This window comes from Macrotis lagotis, chromosome 1 (genome assembly GCF_037893015.1).
Source record: "Macrotis lagotis isolate mMagLag1 chromosome 1, bilby.v1.9.chrom.fasta, whole genome shotgun sequence".
NCBI classification, from domain to species: Eukaryota; Metazoa; Chordata; class Mammalia; order Peramelemorphia; family Peramelidae; genus Macrotis; species Macrotis lagotis.
Genome location: NC_133658.1, coordinates 165265390 through 165291079, shown reverse-complemented (window position 1 = coordinate 165291079; position 25690 = coordinate 165265390). Strand labels below are relative to the sequence as shown.

At 36.3% G+C, this 25690-nt stretch overlaps 1 long non-coding RNA gene across 4 annotated transcripts in view; it reads right to left on the bottom strand.

Moving 5' to 3' along the window:
• Positions 1-4035: 4035 nt before the first annotated feature.
• The window catches only part of LOC141504377 (uncharacterized), a 34102-nt gene continuing 12447 nt past the window's right edge, over positions 4036-25690 (bottom strand). Inside the window, exons 2-5 of one of the 4 annotated variants that reach the window (XR_012473338.1) lie at positions 24009-24067; positions 19232-19337; positions 16367-16398; positions 4036-14865 (exon numbers count right to left, since the gene is read on the bottom strand). This is a non-coding gene — a long non-coding RNA (uncharacterized LOC141504377). Of the gene's footprint in view, positions 14866-16366; positions 16399-19231; positions 25310-25690 lie in introns of those variants that run through there. The other 3 variants (XR_012473337.1, XR_012473336.1, XR_012473335.1) reach the window with 3 other exon arrangements.

Genomic DNA, 25690 nt, shown 5'->3' with positions numbered 1-25690 from the left:
GAAGTTTATTCAATAGGAGTAATGATATTGAACTGATTCCCCCACTCCCTTCCCATCTCTACTTGAAAACACGTTTAGTCATAAGAATATGTTAATTCACAGGACAGTGGGACATCCATTAAATACGAGTGACACCAAGTCCTTTTTCTGGTCTGGATTTGATTCATGCCATTCCCTTGATTGTTTATGTTTGATATTGGAATGAAATGAGGCTATTGTAAGTCACTGAAAACTTAACAAAAAAAAAAGAAATTTACCCAATCAAAACAAAAGAAGGCCATTTAATAAGGATAAGCTTTTAAGGACATTTCAAACTGATTCACAAGAGTAAAACTCCCCTGTCTCTGAGTTACCTGTCACATTCTGCCAGGCAAACATCAGGGATGCCTGTTACTCCTCATAGCTATTTTTTTACTTAGGCAACCAAAAACTGATGTTAATTACTTGAACTATAATTTGCCCCTTGAGACCATCAGATCTCAAGGATGGTTTCAATACCTTTTAAGCAAAAATCAGCTTAACTACTATATGAGTACAGGAGTAGTGAAGAGGGGCAGGGTGGGCATTGACAATATTCCTCTTGCCCCAGTCCTCGTAGACTGGGTGTTTTATACTCTAGACAGCTGGGAAACAGAGTCACCCTCTAAACCCTAGTCTCCTGTATCACTAAAGTCTCAGGTTCATCTTCTCAGTATTTAACAAAAGTGCTTCAGTGTTTTTTTTTAGGTTTTTGCTAGGCAATGGGGTTAAGTGGCTTGCCCAAGGCCACACAGCTAGGTAATTATTGTCGGAGTCTGGATTTGAACTCAGGTACTCCTGACTCCAGGGCTGGTTCTCTATCCACTATGCCACTTAGCCACCCCAAGTGTGTCAATTTTTAAAGAAAAACTACATCACTTGGCTATAAAGCAAGAATTGCAAGACATTGTTTCTCCTAGACATAAGAATTATTCTGGTTATAGTTTGCTTTAGGAAACCTGGACTCAGAAGGGTAGACATAGTTGAAGAAGAGTTCAGAAGGAAAAATGCAAGGTGATGGGCGGGATGCTTTATTGAACAGGAAAAAGCTAGGAGAATGGCTATAAATGGAGGGAGATGACAGCCTAGTCCTGGAACCAGGGAGAATTCATGTACCCATGATACATAAATGGCATAAAATCCTAAAATTTTAATATTCACCATATATACTTTCCTGGGAGTTGAACCCTATAGCATGAAAACTTGTAAGAGATTGTACCCAATGTGTGTGTGAGTGTGTTTGTGTAGGTCTTGGATGCTAAGGGCAGGATGTTGTGATTACTTTGTTGTCCATTTTTAAGTGAGCTACCTTGTGCAACTGATTATTTAAAAAGCATTTATTAAACATCTGCTGTTTTTCAGTTACTGTGCTAGACTCCAAGGATACATAGACAAAAAAAATGAAACAATCTTCCCTTACAGAGTTTAAATTTAATCTGAAGAAAACATTGCACAGACAAATAAATACAATTATATACAAAATGGTCATTTCTAATGGGATTACATTAGCAGCTAAGGCCATTAGCAAAGGCCTCATTTATGATGTGGTCTCTGAATTCTGAAAGGAAAGGTCTTTGAAGGAAGCTTGATATTCTATGGTGCTGAGATGAAAGGGCAGGGTGCATTTGGCCCTATGTTGAATCTCAAAGACAAAAATGAAATATTGTGTTTGAAGGACAGTGTGTGATTGGTTTGGCTGGAGTGCAGAGTTCAGTAAAGGAAATAATGTATTATAATTATAAAAAAATAGGGTAAAGGAACATTGAGAAGTTCTTTAAATGCCAAACAAAACGACTTTGCATCTGACCGTACTAGAGATATAAAGTCACTAAAGTATTTTAATCATTATGACTTTGCTATTTTGCTTGTCGCTTTTGCATGGTCTCTGAATAAAGAGTACACACTGGAAATCCAACTTGAAACGCATTGCATGAATAGCATTATTCTAAATACTCCTCATACTGGTTGCATAAAAAAAAAAAACTGAGGCAAAGAGAAATTATTCCTTGGCCAAAGTCACCAAAGAAGTGACAGAGCAACCCAGACATAATCAATGATTTTTGTGATAACATTTTGCTACCTCAAAATAAAAAGTGACAAGACAGCATAGTAGGTAGAGTCTTTAATTTAGCACTAAATAAATCTAAGTTCAAATTCTGCCTCAGACAGATTTTTCACTATATGGTACTATCAGTAAAAAACAAGCAAACAAACTTACATTGTTCTTTGACTTTTTAGAACCTCTTTCCTCATTTGTAAAATGTGTATAATAATACTTGTAATACCTACTGCAAATATGTTGCTGTTGAGTTGTTTCAGTCAAGTCCCACTCTTCAAGATCCCATTTGGGCTTTTTTTTTTTTTGGCAGAGTTAATAGTTTTTCATTTCCTTCTCCAACATATTTAGCAGATGAGGAAATTGAAGCAAACAGGGTTAAGTGACATACTCAGGGTCACTCAGATAGTAAGTGTCTAAAGCCAGATCTGATTTCATGAAGATGAGTCTTCTTGATTAGAGGTCAAGTTATCTACTGCATTATTTATTTGCCCTTGCTTTTGTTTATATGAATACGCCATATAAAAGTGAACTATTGTACCGGCCTGGCCTCAGACACTTTCTAATTACCTAGCTGTGTGACCTTAGGTGAGTCACTTAACCCCATTGCTTTACAAAAAAACAACAAAAAAAGTTAATTATTGAATGAAATTCTATATATACTTGTGGCTCACATCCATTCCCTTCTCGTTTCTCACAGTCACCTCTCTAGTACAAACCTCATCATCTTTCAACTACACTATTGCAGTGGACTCCTAATTTGTCTCCAAAAACTAACCTCTCCTCTTTTTAAATCCATTCTTTGCTTAGATATCAAATTGATATTCATTAATGATAGATAAAAAAATCAAACAATGAGACACAGTGAACCTGGAGTTGGGAAGACCTGATCTCAGATATTTAATAGCTGAGTGAACCCTAGACAAGTCACTTAACCTCTGTTTGACTCAATTTCCTCATCTATAAAATGGGAAAAATATTACCTACCCAGGGTTGTTGCAAAAGTATAAAATGAGATATTCAGTCATTTCCAAATCTTCATAACCCCATTTTAGAGATTTTCTTGGCAAAGAAACTAGAGTGGTTTGCCATTTCCTTCTTCAGATCAATTTTACAGATGAGGAACTAAGGCAAGCAGGTAACTTATCTTATGGTCACAGGAGTCTTATTTGAACACAGAAAGATTAATCTTCCTGATTCCAAGTCCAGTTCTCTATTCACTATATAATTAGCTGTCCTTAAAATGAGATATTTGGTTTTCTTTTTTTTTTACATTTTTGCAAGGCAAATGGGGTTAAGTGGCTTGCCCAAGGCCACACAGCTAGGTAATTATTAAGTGTCTGAGACCAGATTTGAACCCAGGTACTCCTGACTCCAGGGCCGGTGCTTTATCCACTGCACCACCTAGCCGCCCCAAAATGAGATATTTGTAAATTATTTTGGAATCCTTAATGATCTTTATATTTCTACAAAACATTCATTGTGCTGATGGACTTCTGACTCCTGCCTTTTTATATCCTTTGCTTTCCTGTCAGTCTTCTCAAATCAGTAGACTACACCTATTGTCTCTATTACCTTACTACCCACTTTCTTACCTACCTTTCTTCTGTCCCACTCCCCATCCTATGGAAATTCTACCCCAGTGATGTAACTATCAAGCACAATTGTCTTTACTCTTTCTTTCTTTCTTTCTTTCTTTCTTTCTTTCTTTCTTTCTTTCTTTCTTTCTTTCTTTCTTCCTTTCTTCCTTTCTTCCTTTCTTCCTTTCTTCCTTTCTTCCTTTCTTCCTTTCTTCCTTTCTTCCTTTCTTCCTTTCTTCCTTTCTTCCTTTCTTCCTTTCTTCCTTTCTTCCTTTCTTCCTTTCTTCCTTTCTTCCTTTCTTCCTTTCTTCCTTTCTTTCTTTCTATTCTTTGTTCTTTCTTTCTTTCTTCCTTTCTTCCTTTCTTCCTTTCTTCCTTTCTTCCTTTCTTCCTTTCTTCCTTTCTTTCTTTCTTTCTTTCTTCTGGAGCTATGACACTGGTAACTAGATAGGTCACTCAGGGAGTTTAATTTTAACTTTAAAAACAACATTTTGGGGCAGTTAGATGGTGCAATGGATAGAGCAGCAGCCCTATAATCAGGAGGACCTGAGTTCAAATCCAGCCTCAGATATATAATACCTATCTAGCTTTGTGACCTCAAGCAGGTTACTTAACAAAGACAACATTTAGTAAATTCTTAGTAATTCAAGGACATTATTTTTCATCAAAGCAAATAAAAAAAAGAACAAAATGAATAAGCATAAAGATTAGAGTTATACCAAAGGTTACCCAGCAAGTTCATGGAAGACTTAGGGTTAGAACCCAAATCTTTTGATACTCAATCCAATATTCTTTTCATTATATCATGTTGATTCAATAACATTATATGTATGTGTTATTTTTGTTTATCCTTCATTCTGGAAAAAGATCAGATATCAGGAAGGTGATGGCATTGAATGCAAGTGAATTGAATTTAAGTGAGGGGTTCTGTACAAAGTCACAAGTCTCATTTTCTCCTCTGGGGTCATCTGTGTCCAGTGGCCAGATATGGATCAGGACAACTGGAGGTGATCCCAGATTCAGTGAGAGGCCTTGGCCTTTTTTAAGTTAAAGTCTTTCCCAGGTCTCATTTTGACTCAGGCAAAGCCCATTGAGTAACTAAGGTTAGGTAAGAGATAGATGAGGCAAAGAGGTCAAAAATGGTCCCTTCCAAAAAAAAAGAAAACTGGTGAAGTGATAAGACCTTTAGGGTATCTCAAGTATTTATGGTTACTATGGGTACACTAAAATACACACAGTAACAAATTTTGTGAACTAGGTTCAACTGTCGTTAAGAATAATTTTTAAAGCTATATAGTTAAAGCCTGATTAAATGCTATCTTGTGTATTCATTCTAATATATGAACAACATGTATTTAAAAAGTCCTACTATGCATAAAATACCTACTGTGAGTTGGAGAAAAAAATCTCAAAATGAAACAGGTTTTGCCTTTTACTAGGTGGTGAGAAACAAAAACAAATGTGTAAATATACATACATACATATATATATATATATATATATATATATATATATATCAAATAATTTGGGGGTTTGGGATGGGATAGCAAAAAATAGATAAAGATCCTATTTGGCAGGTAACATTAGAACTGAATCTCTAAGGGAGCTAAGGATTCCAGTAGAATTAAATTAAGAGGTAGAACATATCAGAAGCAAAGGGATCAGTCAATGAATGACAAAAAAGGCCTGTTAGGACACAATGAAAAATATATATTTTGTGGGGTGGAAAGAAAGGAGATATGAATCAATCTATAAACATAGATTGAAGTCAGATTTTAAAAGACAAAATACTAAATAGAGGAGTTTGTATTTTTTTCCTAGAAACAATATCAAAACACTGAAGTTTCTTAAGGAAGAAAATGATAATAATGATGATGATGATGATGACAATGATGACATCAGTCATGATGATAACCTTGGGGATACAAATATTCAGTGGTAACTGCCATCAATAAGTTTACATTCTACTGGGGGATACAACGCAAAGGCAATGTAATCTGAGAAGTCAGAGATTACTAAGAGAAGTGTAAATAGGAAAAGATTCTCTTAGGATGAAAGCTGAACTCTGTCTTGTAAAAAGCTGAGAATTTCAAGAGGTAAAGGTGAAGAGAGGGTGCCTTTGAGAGATATCCTTTGAGAAGGAAAAGAGACAGGAAACAGAATTTAGAGTTCAGGGAGTAGTTTAGTTGGTAGACCATTAGTTGGAATGTAGAGTGTTTGAAGGGAAGAAATATGAAATATCTTGGGAACCAACTATAAAAACCAAGTTTTACAAAAAAGGATTCCTTTTTTCTCTGATTCAAGAGAGCATGTAGAGAGGAAGATTTTGAGATGTAAAGGGAGGAAATGGGGGAGCTCACACCTGACAGCCTTAATATTCTCAGCCCAGTGGGAATCAAGACTATCAGCTGAGAGAGAAGGAGAAAGGAGTGGGAATTGGTGCTTGAAAAAAGTGGATGTGGTTGAGAATGCTTTGTGGAGGGTGAGATAGGGAATCAACAAGGGATGAATAAAGAATGACTTTGGCCCAGTAAGGGCCCATTTAAAATTAAATAGCATTTGGGCCAAGACAGTTGAAATTTACACATTTCCCAGAATTCTATATGTTTCTTCAGTAATTCTAGGGAGCAGAACAGAAAAATGGCAATGCATAATTGTCAAGCTTTATGTTTTTAAAATGTTTCCACTTTTAAGTCCCTGCCTTGATTCAACTCAAAATAAGTATATGTAGTTAAAAATATAAAGCTACCTCACAATGAAATAATGGGAAATTGAAAGAATATACTTTTGGTTTGATTAGTGAGCTATTTGATTCAGTCTCTGTCCCTGGAATTAGCATTAAAGTCCAATTAAGGCACTTACTAGTTATGTGACCCAGGTAAATCTTCTAACCTTTGTTTGCCTTAGTTTCCTCATTTGTAAAATGGGAATAAGAATAATAGCACCTACCTTACAGAATTATTGAATCAAATGAAAAAATAATGGGAAAGGACAGTGTCTGGCACATGAGTATTATATAAATGTTAGCTATTAATAACCATAAAACAACATAAGCTTTTTTTAAATCTTCACCAATGGATCTTTCCAGATAAAGTCAGGAAGACTTTGGGTTAATTCCTTTTTTAATACTCATTCTCTGAACCTGACTATCCTTATCTTTTAAAAATGAGAGTAATAATACTTACAGTTTCTGAGCCTCACAAGATTGTTGTGAGGCTAAAATAAGATAAGCATATAAAGTGCTAAATAAATGTCAGTTATTATTAAGTACAAAGAAGACAGTTACTTTTCATCCACTCTTTCTTCACCTTTGCACTTGTACTAACAAACTGAAAAATTGGCCCCCAAACAGGGATTGGCAGATAGAACAAGGATAATAGACCTGTCTGGAAAACAGACAGATTGAATAACCAGTTCTTGGCTCTCAACTTGCCTAAATAACAACTTGGAATGAAGAAAAAATGCTAGAGAATAAAGCTACAAGCAAGGTCAAACACTGATATTGATGATATGTAATGGAACTGTTGAAAGGACAATAGTCTGAGAGTCTGAGGACCTGAGTTCCAGGATTAGCTCTGCCCTTGGTGACCATTGGCATACACTTCTATTTTCAATTTTTTCATCTGTTAAATGAAATGAATCGAATGGGTATCAGTGGTTCGCCAAGGGAAGGGGCAGAACCACATTGGATGGGGCCTGATCCTCAGAATCTTATGTCATCAACTGATCAAAAGAGTGGGAAAATTGCTCATATCCCACTTTCCTATGAGAGTCAATTATGAGACCCATCTCCAGAACAACTAATCCATCTTTATCTCCCCCACATCCCCTTACCCCATTTGCAAACTCCCGAACACACCACAATCCCACCCTTTTCTGAGGTAGTTGTAGACCTAGATACTTACAGTAGTAGCTGCATGCCCTCCTGTCCCCAGCATGGGTAGCCCTCTCCTCAAGAGCAATTCAAGGCTGGAGTAAACACCTTTCAGAGGATTCATTGTATTGCAATCTGAGTAGATTGGTAAGAGCCCACCTTCATTTGCTTGGGGTGAGATAAAATAAAGAGGGGAGGGTGTATTTTAACAGTTTACAGGTCTCATTTATTCCCAAACCACCTATCTTCTAAACTTTCCTACTGTCTAGAGTAACACTGTCCTTCCAGTCAGCCAAGTTTACAAGAGTATGTATCATTCATTTCACTATACCTCACAATACATATCCAATGTTCGGAAAATCTTGTTTCTACTACCAAATCTCTCTTATTGCTTCTCTTCTTTCTATTCACAGCCACCACTAAATTGATTCTCTTCTCTCTAATTCATCTTCCATACAATTGCCAAAGTGATTTGCTAGAGTATGCCTGACCCTCCTACTTTCCTACTCAGTAAACTATAGTAGTTACTCAGTAAACTATAGTAGGAACAAATCTTATTTCATACTTTTGTCATTTTTTAAAGATTTCTATTTTGTGTGTTTAAAACATATACATAAACAGAAATTTAAGAATTGGAATGATAGTACAAACATGTTATATGCACACATGTATATATTATAAGTAAGCATAAACATATTGGAGGTACATGTGTAAACAGTTTTTACTGATTAGAGTGCATCAAAATTAGATTTAAAAAGACTGAAATTTCTAAGTTCCCTTCTCTAGGTATCTATGATTCTATGTTATTATTGTTGAATCTGGGGCAGGTAGAAGAAAAGAGTGCCAGTCCAGGAGTCAGGAAGACTCATTTTCCTGAGTTCAAATCTGGTCTCACACATTTATTTACTGTGTGGCCCCAGACAAGTTACTTAATTCAGTTTGTTTGTTTTTGTTTCAGTTTCCTCATCTTTAAAATGAGCTGGACATTCCTTCAGTATCTACCAATAAAACCCCCAATGGCGTCAAGAAGAGTCAGACATGCCTGAAAAATAGCTGAAAATTGATAATTAGAAAAGCAAATAGAGAATGGAAAAGCATCTTTCTTCTTTTATCTCCCAGGTATGGCATGATGAAAGCCGAATCCAAGAGGGTAGATGGAGAGCAGAAATGTGGGGTACTCTTGAGGAATCACCTGAAAATGGAATTGGGCATGTCATTATAGTGGTATACATTAAGAGCTGATGTCTCTTGTTGGCATGTAGGAACCTGCTTCTAGGAAATGAGTTTGAGATAAGGAGTCTTCTCCCTTCCCCCATCTGCAATCACCAAGCTTATGGACCAGCTCAAATCAAAAGTTGTCCCCAACAACCACCGCTTCTTCACTACTACTGCTTAAACTATTTATAACCTTAAATCAATACTTCACCAAATATTGATAGCTGTGTTCTGTCTGTGAAGCCCTAAATAAGTATATTAAACAGAATCTCAAGCACCTGACAATGGTCCTTCTTCCTTCACAGTTAATCAATGAGTAGAACCAAAGGAAAAAACCTTCGACCAATGGCATTGCCTCCTCTACCCTGTTGGAGGCCAGAAATTCCCTCCAGATAGCAAAGTGAGTTCTGTTGTTTAAGGGGTCAATAATTCCTGTAAACAAAGAAAGCTTTATAGGTGATAAGAAGAACTTTGTAATCGCTTCTCTGCTTAATAGGGAATGAGTGAAGGTCTCCAAGGACCAGAGTAGTATGATCAAATCTCTGAATTCTTGTAAACTACATGCTATGTTTTGACCAAGCTGTTGGTGTTGCTGCTGCTGCTATTACTGTTGTTGCTGAAAGAATGAAGAGCTGTAGATTCAGAGAGGCAAGAATGAAGGTATGTTATATGAGCTAAGCCAAGCTACAGGGAAAGAAATCAAGATCACAGTACCTTCTTGAGAAGGTCCTTGAGTCTCACTTGAGAGGAATTCTTAAGATAATCATAAAAAGCCATAGCAACATTGTTTATGTTGGGATTCAAAATGAAATTCAGGATTAAGAGGTGGGGCAGGAGAAACAGGTTTGAATGTCATTCAAAGAGCAAGCAAAAGAATGTGAGGGTTTCAGTTGATCACAAGAGCCAACTCAAGACTGTTCCTTTGATTTGTTCAAATCACATGTTTGGTTATGTTACTACGGCAAGAAATAACGAGCCCCAAACATATCCTTGTCATCACTGTCATCATTCATTTCTATGACACATTGTAAAGTATATATTTTGTTTTGCAATGGTCATTTGAAGTAATATTTATACTTTTTTTCTCAGAAGAGGAAACTGAGGCATAGGTACATAAGATAGCTTGACCCAAAGACATTCAACAAGTTAGGGGTCATTAGGATATGAATTAATTTTTATTGGGGTTTTTTTTTTGGTGGTTGTTCATTTTGCTTTGCTTTTCCCTTTAATTTCTTGTAAATGTATTGATAGTGACTGTTTGTCCCATGGTGGAGGGAACACTGTTTTCTCATACTCTGTCTTATTTCCCTAACTAGGGGGTACAGTAGATAAAGTATGACACCTGGGGTTAGGAAGACTCATCTTTCTGTGTTGAGATCAGGCCTCAGATATGTGACCCTGGGCAAGTCACTAAATCCTGTTTGCCTCACTTTTCTTTTATGCAAAATGAACTGGAGTAGGAAAAAGAAAAACACTCCAGTATCTTTGTCAAGAAAACAGGCCTCAGACACTTAATAATTACCTAGCTGTGTGGCCTTGGGCAAGCCACTTAACCCCATTGTCTTGCAAAACCTAAAAAAAAAAAAAGAAAGAAAAAAAAAGAAAAGAAAACCCCAAGGAAAGTCATTTAGAGTCAGGCAGAATTGATAAGACCAAACAACACCAGAGCCACCCCTCCCACTGACCTCTATGATTCCATTATCAAAAATATTGCCTTTCCATAGGGCAAATCCAAGATATATTTTTTCTCTGATCTAGCACCTATGACAGAAATACTTTGCACACAAAATTTCTTATGCTTCGAGATATTATTTCAACTCCATCAAAATTAAAAATTACTTATTGAATTTGTCAGTAAAACAAAACAAAAATACCCCAATTAAGGAAATAGCTCTCATTAATGACCCAATATGAACCATTGTAATAGAAATCAAGAAAATACTAGCTTTCTAAAGAGTATCTGAATGAAAGCTAAAGCCATCTTTATAATGAACTCTTTTTGGGGAAAGAGCCATGTTTTTCCTTTTTAAAGTAGAGTACATGCCTGGTACATGTTTCATGTTTAATAAATGTTTAGGTAAATGTTTAATAAATGATTCTTGATTTATCATAATGATCTTGGAAGATAACAATGATAACCCACCTTTGAGTCATATCTTTCTTTCTCCACAAATCTGATTCTACAACATCAAACATTCATCATGATTACTGAATCTGTTCTTCCCAGTATGATAGGTTCATGTTTTTTTGTACCAAGACTTTAAGGGGAAAACAAACAAATGAAAAGCCACTTGGGCCAAGAAGATGGGGTTCATGTTGTAATCTGGAAAGGGAAATAGTTGGCTGGTTGATGTCAAGGTAATGCTCATAGCCTAGTTACAATTCATTGTCTAAGCAGGAATTGGGAATGAGTTTATAACAGCATTCTCCAATCAAGTTGATTAGCATAGAGATCAGGGAGAAGACCCTAGAAAGAGAACAGTAGACAAAATGTTCCCTACAGGGTCATCAGAGACTATGTTCTTTCACAATAGTATCTGCCAAGCCACTTGATCCTCCTTATTCCATTCCTTTGGCTTCATTATTCTATACCTAGGTACCTACCCACCCCATTAAGCTGCCTCTCTTAACACTATCACTATAAGTTATGCTTCATTGAAAGGAATACAAATCTAATTGTTATTTGTTATTATGAAAGTGGGTCCCTGAGGCATCTTACCATCAAATACACTTAAACCTGAGCACCCAACATAGGGAAGCGACCTATCAGTCATAGGCTTAGTCATGGAACTTTATTTCTGAATATTCTCCTTTATCTTTGAGGATATAATTTAGGAATAGGATCAATTAGATAGATAGATAGATAGATAGATAGATAGATAGATAGATAGATAGATAGATAGATAGACATACACAGAGACACACAAATCCTGGACCTGGAGTCAGGAAGACTCATCTTCCTGAGTCCAACTCTGGTCTCAGACACTTACTGTGTGTGGGTAAGTCATTTAAGCCGGTTTGCCTCAGCTCCTCATCTGTAAAATGTGATGAAGAAGGAACTGGTAAATGGTAAACCACTCCAATGTCTTTGTTATGGAAATCACAAAAGGGGTCACAAAGAATTGGACATGACTGAAAACAACTAAACAAAAAATGTAAATATGTATATGTTTATACAGTCTGTACATGCATTTTGTTTCCCTTCTCCATTTTTCCAATGAATGAATGATGTGAAATATTAACATTTTATATAACCTTTTAAGGTTTACAAAGCATAGTTTATCTCATTTGATCTTTATAACTCTATGTGGTAGATATTATAAATATTCTGATTATCATTTTCAAATGAGAAGCTGAGAATAAGAGAAGTTAATATATTTATGGTTTACATTCCTATGGTTATATAGCTAGTAAATTTCAGACATAGGAGTGAAACACAAGTTTCTCTTTACTCAGACACTGGCATTCTCTCTACAATGCCAAAGAGAGAAATTAGAGATTTCATTTCTTTACTAGGAAGTATGCCTGAAATCCCGAAAAGTGGCTTCTAATGTTTACACTTAAAACCACATACATTAAAGACTTAACTGAAATAAGGAAATCAGAGGCATTTTGTGCTGGGAAAGTGACTTCATGAAGCCCTTAGTTCATTTTTTAACTTTGTATGTCACCGACAAAGTAACAAGAAATTTTAGATACACACACACACACACACACACACACACACACACACACACACACACAAACACTATCTTCACCTTCACAGTTCATTATTTTTGTATTAACATTTTTCCTAGGAAAGAATTTGTATACTATAGCCAGTGAACAATATGCTTCTTCCATCCTCCATCTTCCATCCTCCACCCTCTATCCACATCTTGGAGGTTCCTGTTCATTGCCTCAGAATCCTCAGTAGCACATATAACAGAATGCGAATCTCTGCTGCAAGGAGCTGGACCCTTTCCACAGTCAGTCAACAAATCTTGAATTGAATGCCAGTCCCTATACAACCCTCAAGGAACATGAGTTCCAGCAAACACACACACACACACACACACACACACACACACACACACACACACACACTTACACACACACACACACACACACACACACACACACACACACACACACCTGTACAGATAGAGACATAAAATACAAGGTAACTGGAGTTAAACAGAGCTTTGAAGATAGAAATCCAAAGAGTTAGAGGAAATAAGGAAGTTCAGTTCAGGTACAGGAGATGGAATGACAGCAGTAAATTCAGCCTATATCACCTTAGATTTCTTTTTTTACACAGAACCAATAATTGTTCCTTTTACAATGACTCTCCAGTCACTTCAGCCCAAATTTCAAGCATTTCAATGAATATTAATAGCCAGACACCCCCCTTGTTGATTTTTAGTGAGCCCCAAGATCTAAATGATAGAGACTTTCAGAGTACATGAAACTTTAAAATATTTATAAAATGAAAAACTTGTTCCTCTGGAGAAACACTTGGGAATAATTCTTCCTCAATAATGCTACAATTTTCCACACACATGCACATGTATATCCTATATAAAGACTAAACCCCTGGAGTCTAATTATGCAAGAATCACTTTGGGATTTTTTATCGGTGAACTTTTTTTGTTTTTTTAACTGTTAACTACTTTTTTAAAGTATTATTATTATTAAATGCCTATAATGTGCCATATATTAAATTCTGAGGAGACAATAAATAAAAAGCCCCAATCAAAAAAAGAATAATTTTGTCATTTATCTACTAATACAGATAAGACAACACAAAGAAGTCATACATAGATTCCAACCTGCAGTGATTTTTGCCAAAGTGAGCTCATCTCTCCTTACCTTTATTTTTTATTCTGCCAAATGGGTTCAGTGATAACAGTTAAGTGCCCAGCAAGACTATGAGGTATTACTGGTAAAAATGATTATGACCCTCTAGAACAGGGCTTTCAGACCTTACTTTTAAAGTTTTGTTATCAAAACAATAGACAATATATTTTGATTTGCCATTCATTTACTAAAGCATTTAGTAAACCCCAGGGGATTGCATAAAATCCTGCTGCGTGGCATTTTGGACAGCTCTGCTCTTAGAACATGGTCTTAAAGCATAATAAATCAGGTTAGATCAAATAAGATGACTAGTGACTTTTATAGTAAGAGGGACTTGTTCAAATCCCGACTTTACCACTACCTATTGACCTTGGGCAAAGCATGTGACCTTTCTTAGCTCTATTTTCTTTTCAATCTATGAGATGAAGGAGGTGGTTTAAAACACGTTAGCCTTTTTGAATAATTTACCTCTTTTCAAAACTACATTTTTTTCACTTACATAAAAATTACAATGTATTACAAAGGTAATCAGTTACAATAAACTAAAGTTCTCATTTTTTTTCAATTCATGAATTCCAGGTTTTAAAAAAAAATTCCTGGTTTAATCATCTCTAAGATCCCTTCTAGCTCAAAATCTATCATCATTATGTCCTTGGCATCTAAAAGTAAAAATAAATAAATAAATAAAACTAATATTTAAGGACATTTGTCTTCCCCTTTCCTGATTCATAACAATGTTACAATGTCCCCAGAGATCTTTAGATAAAATAAAATGTTTGTGTTTCTTTTTTTCCCCTAGTAAATTCATTTTCGACCATTCATAGCTTAAGTGTTTTATCCAGTTTAAACGGTGGGGATTTAAAATGCTATTTTTGTGGAAGAGGCCTGATTAAAACCCATATCCTCATCATATTTCTTGGCCATGCGGCTGCATTGCAATGTTTACATTAGTGTCAACCTTAATTTAAATTCTGCATAACTATATTTGCTTCCCTAAATGTATTCAGCAAGAACACATCCCAAATTACTTTGCATTAACAGTCGAGTCTCTTTGTCTATTGCAAAGTGTTTTGAAATTAGCACCATAAGTAACTAGTTCTAAGTGTCATTCAGTCTCTTTAATGTCTCATTAATTAACCTGTCTTGGCAGCTGGTGTGATGTCCAGAGCTCAGTTACAAGGAAGTTCAGGATCCCTTGCTCCTGGTGTTTCTCCAGCCCACTTTTAAATTTGGGTTCATTGTTTTGCAGAAAGTCACCTTTGTTTCCTTTCAAGCCAGAAAATCTGGAACATAAGGAGATATTTCTTACCATTCACCAGCTGAACGTGTTTGGTTCATAAAAAACACAAACAATTTGGTGTGTATCTCTTCCTGCAGGTAACTCAGATTTTAAAAGTGAAAAAACAATTTTAAATATGTAATAAAATCGGACCTTCATCTAATTCTGAGATCGCTTCATTGATTCAAGACAACTTTGTCAGCATAAAAAATGTCTTATGGGTGAGTATTTCTATAACCCAGTAGGTAAAGTTAAAAAGTAACAAATCCATCTAACACCAAGCAACTTATGGAGCCTTTAAATAGAGAACCTAGTCCTTTTAAAGATACAGCAATCTGACTTGATCAAGATTGGGTTTCTTTATAGTGAAAAAGTTATCTTAAGAAACACGATGCTTGTGATTTAAAAAAAAATCCATGGTATCTTTGAGAAATTTCTATTCATTTAGGAGTTATCTAATCAGTTAGTACATTTATAAACCAAAACACACACCACAATAAGACAAGGCATAATGTCATCGAGTAATTATTGTTTCTTTTTCTTCTTTCTAATGGTATCTTTAACTATCTGGATATGTATGTTACATGGTCAGAGTGGGCTGGTGAACAATTTTCCCAAATTAGAATAAAGGAGTATTCAAGTTACATACATATCCTAGAAGAAACCATGGATGGATAGAGTAGGAAAAAACTATAGAAAATGTGTACTGCTTTTTTTAAAAGTGAATTTTGGGAATGTAGAACACTTTCTTTCCAGCTACAAGATTCATCCTTTCTGTGTAATGGTAGAAGACTGTGTGTGGGGATAGCATATTGGTATATGCACACGCGCGTATGTGCACACGCACACACACACACACACACTCATGTAGGAGCTCACTAGAGATAAACAGGTGTTTGTGTTCTATAGAGACACGTGAGGTCAGTTCTTAAGACAGCATAGACACAATGGGAGTCCTTTTGCTTTTGAGATTTTCCTTCTGACCACCCAGTAGGAAAAACATACTAAGGTTGCTGAGATTTTTGTCTGAGAGCAAAGGAGTGTTTAAACTTTGTATTTACCGCAGGTGTGCTTCCTGTCTGTGAATGTTTAATGTAATCTTAGTAAACCATTAATTTTCTTCAGTGTTAAACTTTCTGCCTTTTCACCTCATAAAACCGTTCAGGCTAAATAAACCTTATTACAATGGAATTAAGCATGGTGTCTTGGCTCCCAAAAACTACATGGGGCATAACATGCAGTGTCAAAATAGATACTGAACATTCCATTTGTTTAAGGGAGATTATGACTTTAGAACCAACTTCTTGTTAACAGTTTAATCTGATTTACATTCTATAAAATTTTGCCCTTAGCATATCTTCTTTCTTTTGCAAAATTTTAAGTCAATCTTACTCAAGTAAGATATTTGAAAATACATAGGGTTGACATTTAAAAGTATACTTTTTATATTTATTAGTTATACAAGGGATGTTAGATTTTGCTTCAAACATAATCTTAGTCTTTACCTTGATTATCTTATGCTATTCATTTCTGAGTCCTGTGAATAGAAGGCAGATATGTTAGTGAGGTAGTATGCAAAAGTGAAAATATGCATCTGAGCGCACATTAAAAACGAAGCAGCCTGCTGGGAACTTCCCTACCCCACCCTCTTTCAGCTTGGTCTGCTTTTTCAGATCAAAGTGAACCCCCAAAAAAGGGGGGCTAGCATTTTGACCTGACAACCAATACAAATCCTGTAAACCCCTTCAGGGTAATTGCCCTATAACGACTGTATCTGAACACAGTTTTGATTTAAGAAAAATCCTGCTTCAAATAAATGAGTTTTTAAGAATCCCTCCTCCCTGCCTTTTTTTTTTCCCAGTTAAAAACCCAATACAACTTTAAAAAATCTTACGGTAAATGTGGCCCAAGATTTAGGGGAATAAGTAGAAGACCTTACTTAGCTGCCCTGCTGCAGCTGTGCTCTTATCTGTCCAGAGGAAGAAGATGAACAACAAAAGGGCCTAAGAAGCCCCAGTTGATGCATGGGAAAGCCATTGGCCGACCATTGTGGCTGCCCTTCTGCTGAGCAAATAGTTCAAACTGTTCATTCCCATCTTCTATTCTCTCCCTGGTACATTGTTTGTGTCCTTGCATTTCATTCTGCAAGGAAGATTGCTCTCTGGGCCTATAAGCAAACAGTCCAGAAAAGAGCCAACTATCCTCTTCTTTTCCCTGGAGAACTAGCATTTTTATTTCAGCCCCAAGCTGTCAAAGAACTGGAGAGTTTATGTCAGTACCCTGAATTAATTGCTTTAAGCCGTAGCAGGCTCGATGTGCCACCAAATGTCCAGAAGATGTTTATTAATAATGTTGCCTCTGATAGTTTGGTTCCAAGCTGTTCCTTTACTACTCCCCTACTGATAGTACTTGCTTTTCCTGCTACCCACATGCCCCTGTGCCCTCAGTTTGCTGATTAAGCAATATGCCCCTCTGGGTCACAACAGCAAAATAATGACTGCTTATGGTAAAATAATAACTCCCCATGTTATATGAGAGAGAAATACATCATTCTGGTGCAGAAGAGGCTCTTGGGTCATATAGCCCATGAGGTAAGCCTCCAAAAAGCAGGACTGGGGAAACAAAAGGTAACATAACAACCAATTTGAAAATTAATTTATTTGATACAATTAGCAAACACCACCCCATTACCTTTCCTGTACTGTTTTTCTCTTCCCTACTCCTCCCCCAAGAAAATGCAGTCAAGGTACATTGGGTTTTGAACATTCTGTATTTGACGTTTTCTCTAGTGCAAAAGAGCCTTCTTAATAGAATGAAATAATAAACCAATTTATATACCGCTATAAGGCTGGGATCGTGAGTGCCATTGTGTAAATTTTCCACTTGACTTTTCATTATCTACCTGAACAAAATCAATCTATATGTATGGGATCAACATACAATTGAAGAGATAAAAGCTGAAAATAGATGTGCTTTGCATATCCCCAAGATAAAAGACACTATGCTTCATTTTCTCTATTCTTCTCAGGCAGATGCATTTATAAAATCAATCATTTTGTAAAGGAAAGAGGGAGGTAGCTCTGTATCCTAAATGTTTATTCCTTTGCTGGAAATATTGATCCCTCAAATGAACACCGGTTAATAAGTAACTAGAAAGAGATATCAGCTCTTTTGCCCTAGTTTTTCATCCTGCAGTCTGGGTCAATGTCTGTCTCCCCCCCCCCTTCTCTTCCTATAGAACTTCCCCTATTAACATTGAATGAAAGGCAAAGCTGCTCAAGTGTCTCCTGAAATTATATTCACAGATACAAAGCAGCCTGTAAAAGCACATTATAGCTCAGATACAGCCGGTATCTTTGCCAGGAAAACCCCAAATGGCATCATAAAGAATCAGACATGACTGAAAAGAAACAGCAAAAAGTCAACCAGGAAATTCAAAGTTTATGAATGTTATTCACTTCCCCCTTCCCACAATCTGGAGCAATTTAGAGGAAAAATATGATAGACTGGGAATACTTAATGGTTTGTTTAAGACACTCTAGGTTGCATTCCTTTCCATAAATTTATTTGTAATTTAAAAAAATTAAATGTTGAAATTTCTACAAAATTGGTGTTTACTTTAGTTAAAGCTATTCTTCCATTTACAAACGAATATTGTAATCATTAAAGGTACTCCCCAGCATTGCCCTGCCCCAGCTGGGTATGTTCCGCCTACTTTATATCTGTCCATTGGCATTTCACACCCTAGATCTGAATGAATAGCTCCTTCCATCAAAATCTGCTCTAGATACATGGATATAACACTATGATTTATTAGATTTGTCATTCTCCATAGGTCTGGGCAGAAAGCTGATAGATTTCCACATTTAGAACGAGAAAAATGAGACCTACAAAGTAAGAGATTATGATAGGTAAACAGCAAAAGAAAAAATGTACAGACTTGGGAAATAGAACCCCCCCATCCCCCATGTTTCTGGATCTTTTCTTACATTGATAAGTGTATTCTTTGACTTCTGAGAGCTCCTCTATTCTAATTCTCTAGGTCCACTGACTTTTCAGGTCCTTTGAAAGTTCTATTTACTAGTTAGTTATAAAACTTGCTGAGTCTGTTATCTGGGGTTAGGTATTGGTTGTTTATCAATATAATTTTATAACTTTGTAGGGAAGTTAATCGTTTATCTAATTTGGTAAACAGATGACAGGATAAATGAAATAATATATTCTATTGATGATGAGCCATAATTGATTTTGACAGTTCTCCTCCAAATCAGAATTTCTAAATGATAGATTATCAGATAGATCTTTTATCTTATCATGAATGTCACAATTTCAAACACAATGCCCATTCAAACATATCTCCTATCTCTTACCCCAGCTAGCTTTGTCTCTCACCATCTTGCAGTTATTGTTCAGGTAGCACTCCTCATTTCAACACAGAGAATTTCCAAGAGCAATCTTCTCCTGTGGAGCTCATTCCTGAGAAAGCAAACTTTTTGTGGTCAAAGTTCAGTATAGGAAAGACCACTTGGAAAGGAAAGTTTTAGTCAAGTATGATCTGTATTCATTGATCTTTGAGGACCATTCCAATTAGATATATTACTAGGCAAACCTCTGAGTTTTAAATAGGTATCCAAAGCTCTGGGAGAAAACAATTTTCTTATTTTTCATAATTTCTACCTTGTTAAAGATATGAATAACCAAACATAGGCCTTAGCTTAATACCAGTGTATCCTTCAGATATTTAGGTCAAGATTAAAGAGGATATCATCCTTCTTTTCAACAGTGCTTGGTAAGAACGGTTCAGATATCTATTTGTAGATTCTCTAAAGACAAAGCAAATATACTCCATTACCTATCCAAAATTTTAAATCAAATGTCCTCATTGCATTGTTGGCAGTTACAGAACCTGGAAAACCAAAATGCTTCTTGAATAAAACTAAAATTCATCAGGAAGGAGACAAGAAGTAGAATTAGGGTAGTACCCAGGGGGATATATGGATTTCATCCAATTATATTAAGTGATGATATTAAGTAGATCTTGAAAAATATTTATGTGCCAGTTTTATGTAGGAGGCTATGGAACAGGTAATGAAGTTAATATTTATGCCAGAATATCTGCAAGGGTCTCTCTGTCTCTCTGTCTCTCTGTCTCTCTGTCTCTCTCTCTCTCTCTCTCTCTCTCTCTCTCTCTCTCTCTCTCTCTCCCTCTCTCCTGTTTCTTTCTCTCTTTTCTCTGTCTCTTTCTATTGGTATCTCCCTCCTTCCTTCCCTCCTACCCCGCCCCTTTCCTGTTCTTTTTCCTAAAACCTGCAACTCTAAGCCAGGTGATTTGGTATGAGATTTTCACACTGAAACATTCTACTATCAAAAGTGACACAAATCTGAACTAAAAACAGAATTAGTTTTCCACACTTAACCCCTAACGAACTTTTTTTTGGGGGGTCCAATGTGAACATCTTTTATTGCAACTTCCATGGGAGACAATGGAAGTTCAGAAAACAAACCCCTAACTGTGCAGGGAAGCTAATGAGGCAGAAATGTGTTGAGACTTTCATTAGTTCTGGCATCTGAAGTGTAGTCCTTGAGCTAAAACTTTTAAGGGAGGAAAAGAAAGGATTTTTTAAAGGACAGAAAGAAAAGGAGGAAATCACACACACACACACACACACACACACACACACACACACACACACACAAACAGACAATCATTTCTGGGAATAACATACATAAGCAGATCTGTATCCACATTGAGGCTTGGAGGATATTGCCTTTGGACTCATATGAATCCCAAATGAAAATAAACCCTTTCCAGTTACATTTTTGCAAGTCCTATAGTTATTTTGAGGTCCCATTTGGAGCAAATTTTCTTCAAATAGCCCCCAAGAAATGTTCAAAAAGTAAAGCATTTATCATTTCCCCTGTTCCATGATTCACAGGTTATGTACACATGTAAAAAGTAGAAAATTGATTCATTTACCTAGATAATTAGAGAAGTATAACTAGGTGCTTGCTTCATTTATTTGGATTTTTTTTTGGGGGGGGGAAGAAATGATATTTTCTTTGTTCTTTTAAATTGTCCTAATTATCTAGTTTCTTTTGGGAGTATAGACATAATCTCTAGTTACTATCACAATTTTCTCTGATTTTAGAGTTATTTCATTGTCAGAACAACTTGAGATCATAAATCCATTAAAAAGTGAACCAGTGGCTTTCTAAATTGAAACTTATCTCACATTTCTGGAACCAGTGTCTCATGAGTTATGAAAGTATTAGTCAATACTCTTATCATTCAGTGAGTGACTAGAGCTTATACATTTTTTGTTCCCTCAAAATATTTTGTATTTAAATACATACAGAAAATTAAACTAAATGAGATGTTTTATTTATGCAATCTGAATATGAAAGAAAAATTCAGAACAAGATTTATTCCACCTTCTTCCATGTTTCCCCCATATCTCAAAAGTTGCAATGGAAATTTATTCAGATACCTTGGCTGCAGCATCATCGAAAGGAAAGCATGAGGCCTTTACATCAAATAACCTTAAATATTCCCACATGAATTAGAATAAACATTTTTCCATGGGATTCAAGATAGGAGAGGAGAGACAGAGAAGCAGGGGAGAGAAGAGAGACAGAGACAGAGAGATAGAGAGACAGACACAAACACACACACACACACACACAAAGAGAGAGAGAGAGAGAGAGAGAGAGAGAGAGAGAGAGAGAGAGAGAGAGAGAGAGAGATGAAAGCAGAGTCCTGTCCATGGTAGCGGGTTTAGCTTAATAATTAGACAGCAACGTTGAAACTATAACTCTTTCTATCCTCCAAGTCACCACTACCAAGCAGCTCATGTTTATTTTTCAATCAGAAATGTGAGGGAAAAAGCCCAACATTTTGGAGCAAACTCGATTATAGTCTTATTTATTGAACTAGATTTGTTAATCTGCCAAAAGAAGACCAAATTAATTGACAAAAAACACTGAGGAAAACAGCAGGAAATGTCCAATTAACACTGAAAAAAATAGCTAAATATAGGAAGCATTCAATGGCAGAACTGTCATTAATTTTTTTTTTTAGTTTCCTTTCGCTTTCCATCAAAACTATTTCACATGTAAATATGAGTAGGGACAAAACTACATATTACTATTTAGAAGATGTATAAAAATCTTTATTAGGATTGATTTCATTTATATATATGTAAATATATACACATATAACTGCACACATATATGAATTAGCGTTGTGTTTTTTCCCTTGACCTAAAAATTATTTCTCAGTCAGAATATACCATTTCAATCCTGTATTGTGTTGTACACATATGTTAAGAAGAAGCATGGTGTTTCATTACTCTATTTCTTCTTCACAAGTAAAGTTAAAGGAAGGGTAGAGAAGATTGTTTTCCAGAAATTTGAATCTAATAAAGGTAACTCTTTTATTACCTGTGATGTTTCATGATTTTTTTAAAAAAATTCCCAAATATGATCAAATTACATAAAATAGGATCTCTATTTTCTCTTGCATAGTATTCAATAATGCAGAAATATATTTTTAAAAATAATTTTCTCAGTTGTCCATAAAATGAGAAAATCTTTAGGAATAATTTGTGTTCCAAAAAAATGTGCTTTGTTTTCTAGACATTTCCCAATACAAAACTGACTGTGGTTTACCAAGCTAATACACAGAGATGTTTAGTGAATACATTAAGCATAAGTATGTCTGTTATGGATGTCATTTAAATGTACAAATTCTCTGCTGAGATGAGGCTCCCTGCCATTAGCTATCATTTAGGAGATGCAGAGGAAATATGTTGAGCCTACAGCACAGGAAATTGTTGTATTCTCTAACTTCCTAACTTCATTCATGCTCTTTAAAGGGTGCAAATTGGTTGTGTATTCATTCAGAAAGTTTAGGAAATATGATGAGAACATGGAGCAATTCAATCTTTGTGTCTATCATGAAAAGTGGTGTTATTTTTATTCTCCTTTTCTCTGTTTCTTCTCAGGTTCTGATGAACTCTGAGTGATGGAGAGACAGTGTCTTTGCAGCTGACCAATTTTACTTAAAACAATACCTGATAAGTTCCAATTTTCAACTAATTTGAAGAGTGAGAACACTGGCAGAGGACAAATGTCAACATCAGTTTTCTGGAAAATTGGACTGATGTAAATAAGCAAATACTGAACTAGTGTTTCTCTACTATGTGATTTCCTGGCCCCACCTCAGAAAAAAAGTGATCAATTTTACAAAAGAATGGGAAAAATGGAAACTCCTCATAAATTATTTTATTTGTCATGTCATTGCTAATTTTTTCATACTTATGGAAAGAAAGAGGTATCAGGTGCCATAATTTCATAGTTTCTTGGTTACAAAGTGAAGTCTACTTTCTTAAAAGGAGGGGATAGCTTTTTGTATTATACAATGTAGTATGGGGGAAAGAGAAACCCCAAGAAACCTTTCATAATGTTTGCTCTATTTGAATACCAGATGTATGGTGCAATGTTCACAGTGGTATCTCCCATTTCCTTTCCACTAGGCTATTTTTACCTACTTTTCCCTGAAGCCTTTATTCCCTTGCAGATGGTTACATTCTCATACTGGATTGGAATAAGGTCACAAGCTATGTATGCATCAGTAGCAATTAGTTCCCTTTTTTAAATGGAAAATGTCATTAAGTTCTTGAATTATGCAAGACCAGAGGTCACAATACAGTGTCCCTTTTGGGGGGTCTTTATGGTGCAAATGGCAAAACAAGGAGATCCTATCTGCAGTAGTAGATCTAAGGTTTACAAAGTAGCTCTATTTAGTCTGACAGGAAAATTAAATTAAACCAGGCACTCATTCATTGTCACCCGTTAACAGGCTTGGGAAAATTGTGGGTCCCCAGGGAGCCTGTTCAAGAAATCACAGACAACATGGTAAGTGAAGAAGTATATTTTATATTTCATTTTAATTTGCTTCTGTCTTTCTTTGAATTTGAGTCAATAGTTTAAACAACTAAAACAGCAGCAAAAACACTCATGGTCATGCCCCCACACCCCCCCTTCCCCCAATGCCCTAATCTTTTCTCTCATTACACATAACCTTGTCCTGAAATAAAAACTTATACCCCGTCTTGCCCAAGGTGGAATATGAAAATCACAGGAAACCTTGTTTTGCTGTCCCAGATCTCCGACCTGTAAATTGGTTGCTCCTGATCAATGAATCCCTGGAAAAGAAAAATGGGAAATGGAGAGTCAAAAAGCAATTTTCTTTCTACTGGATTTCAATTGAAGCAAGAAACTAGGCTAGGGTGGTTGAATTGACTTTCTTGACAAAAATAACGGGGCAGGAACGTTGAATAATGTAGAGGGAATTTACCCTCAGCCCCTTCTCTCTATTTCCACAGATTGGGACAGGGGAAGAGATTGTGTGTGGGGGCAGGGGGAATTGAAGAGGAATGGTTATAAGAAGAATTTAATAGCAGACCTGTTCCTAAACAAACAAACAAACAAATAAATAAATGAAAGTAAATAAATAAATAAATAAACCTTAAGTTTAGGCAGGCCAGACAAATTCTCCCTAGCAGCTTAAGCCAAGGATGCATTTATTTCACAGTAGCTCCTCTGCCAGGGATAGGCATGTTACCTTCTATATTCTGAGGAAACTTGAGTCATAGGGCCACTGACATATCTGGAATGAGTTTCATTGCCCCCTTAAGGCAGATACCCATCACTTCAATTAGAATCCATTCAACTGATGTCTATTATTAAGTGCCTACTATGTGCAAGGCAATCTGAAAGATATTGCAGTTGCAAAAAATCATCCCCAAATAAAGGAAATTTAAGGTGCTTACTTTAACCTGGGAGCTCTACCCAATTCTACCCTTGACCAAATGCTTTCCCTCCTAGGGACTAGAGTTGTTTTGTTTTTCTTTTTGTTGTTCTATTGGCTGGTTTCTCCCCTCTTCCTCCGCCCCATTCTGCTGGACCTAAGGGTAGAATGATTAAACTTGTTCATTCCAGTAGAAACAAATACGGATATGGGAGAAAACAGATTGTTTTGTTGTATTTGGATTAGGTGGAAGTGCAGTGGACTGGAGTAAGGTAGAGGAAAAGAGAGAATGTATGCGGGTTCTTCAAAATGAAAACTTGAGGCATTATGTCATCAAGAGGGACACCTTAGTGGTGGGTTTGATAATCCGACTTCCCCAACCACAAGTATAAATCATACTAAGCTTTCTCTACACCATCTTCCATCCCATCAGCTAACACTTCCTGCATTATAGAAGCTTAGGGAAACAGAATGTTAGTGGTGAAGTACCATATTTGACTCACTTCTTTGCAGATCTCTGAATCACCTGACATATATTTTTGTATCTTGAGCACAAACTCACACTGGGAGTTTAGGACTAAGGAAGAGAGGGGAAGATTTGAAGAAAAGACAGGTTTGAAAGGCCGGTGTAACCAAACCGTGCTCCCCCCCCCCCCCCCCCCAAGCTGTTGCACCCAGAGAACTAAAGCGCTCCGGAGTTTGGCAGGCTGCGTGAAAGAACAATCACAGTCTGGGACTGCTCTCTCCCTAGGTTCCAAACAGGAATGGGCTTTGGAGAGCCAGGCGCCGGGCTAGGGTTCTGGGCGACTCAGATTCCCAGCTGCCAACCGACCAAGCTGCACTTTTTGTCCGTACCTTTCCCTAGGATAAGTGGATAAGGATAAGGACTCTAAGGGGTCGGAGGAGAAAAAAAGATCTAGTCATAGATCTAATCATAGCCCACGCCGTCCGGAAAAACACTAGGGCGCAAAAACCTGAGGGGTTTTCAAGGGTCACTTGATGTGGGTGAATTAAGGGG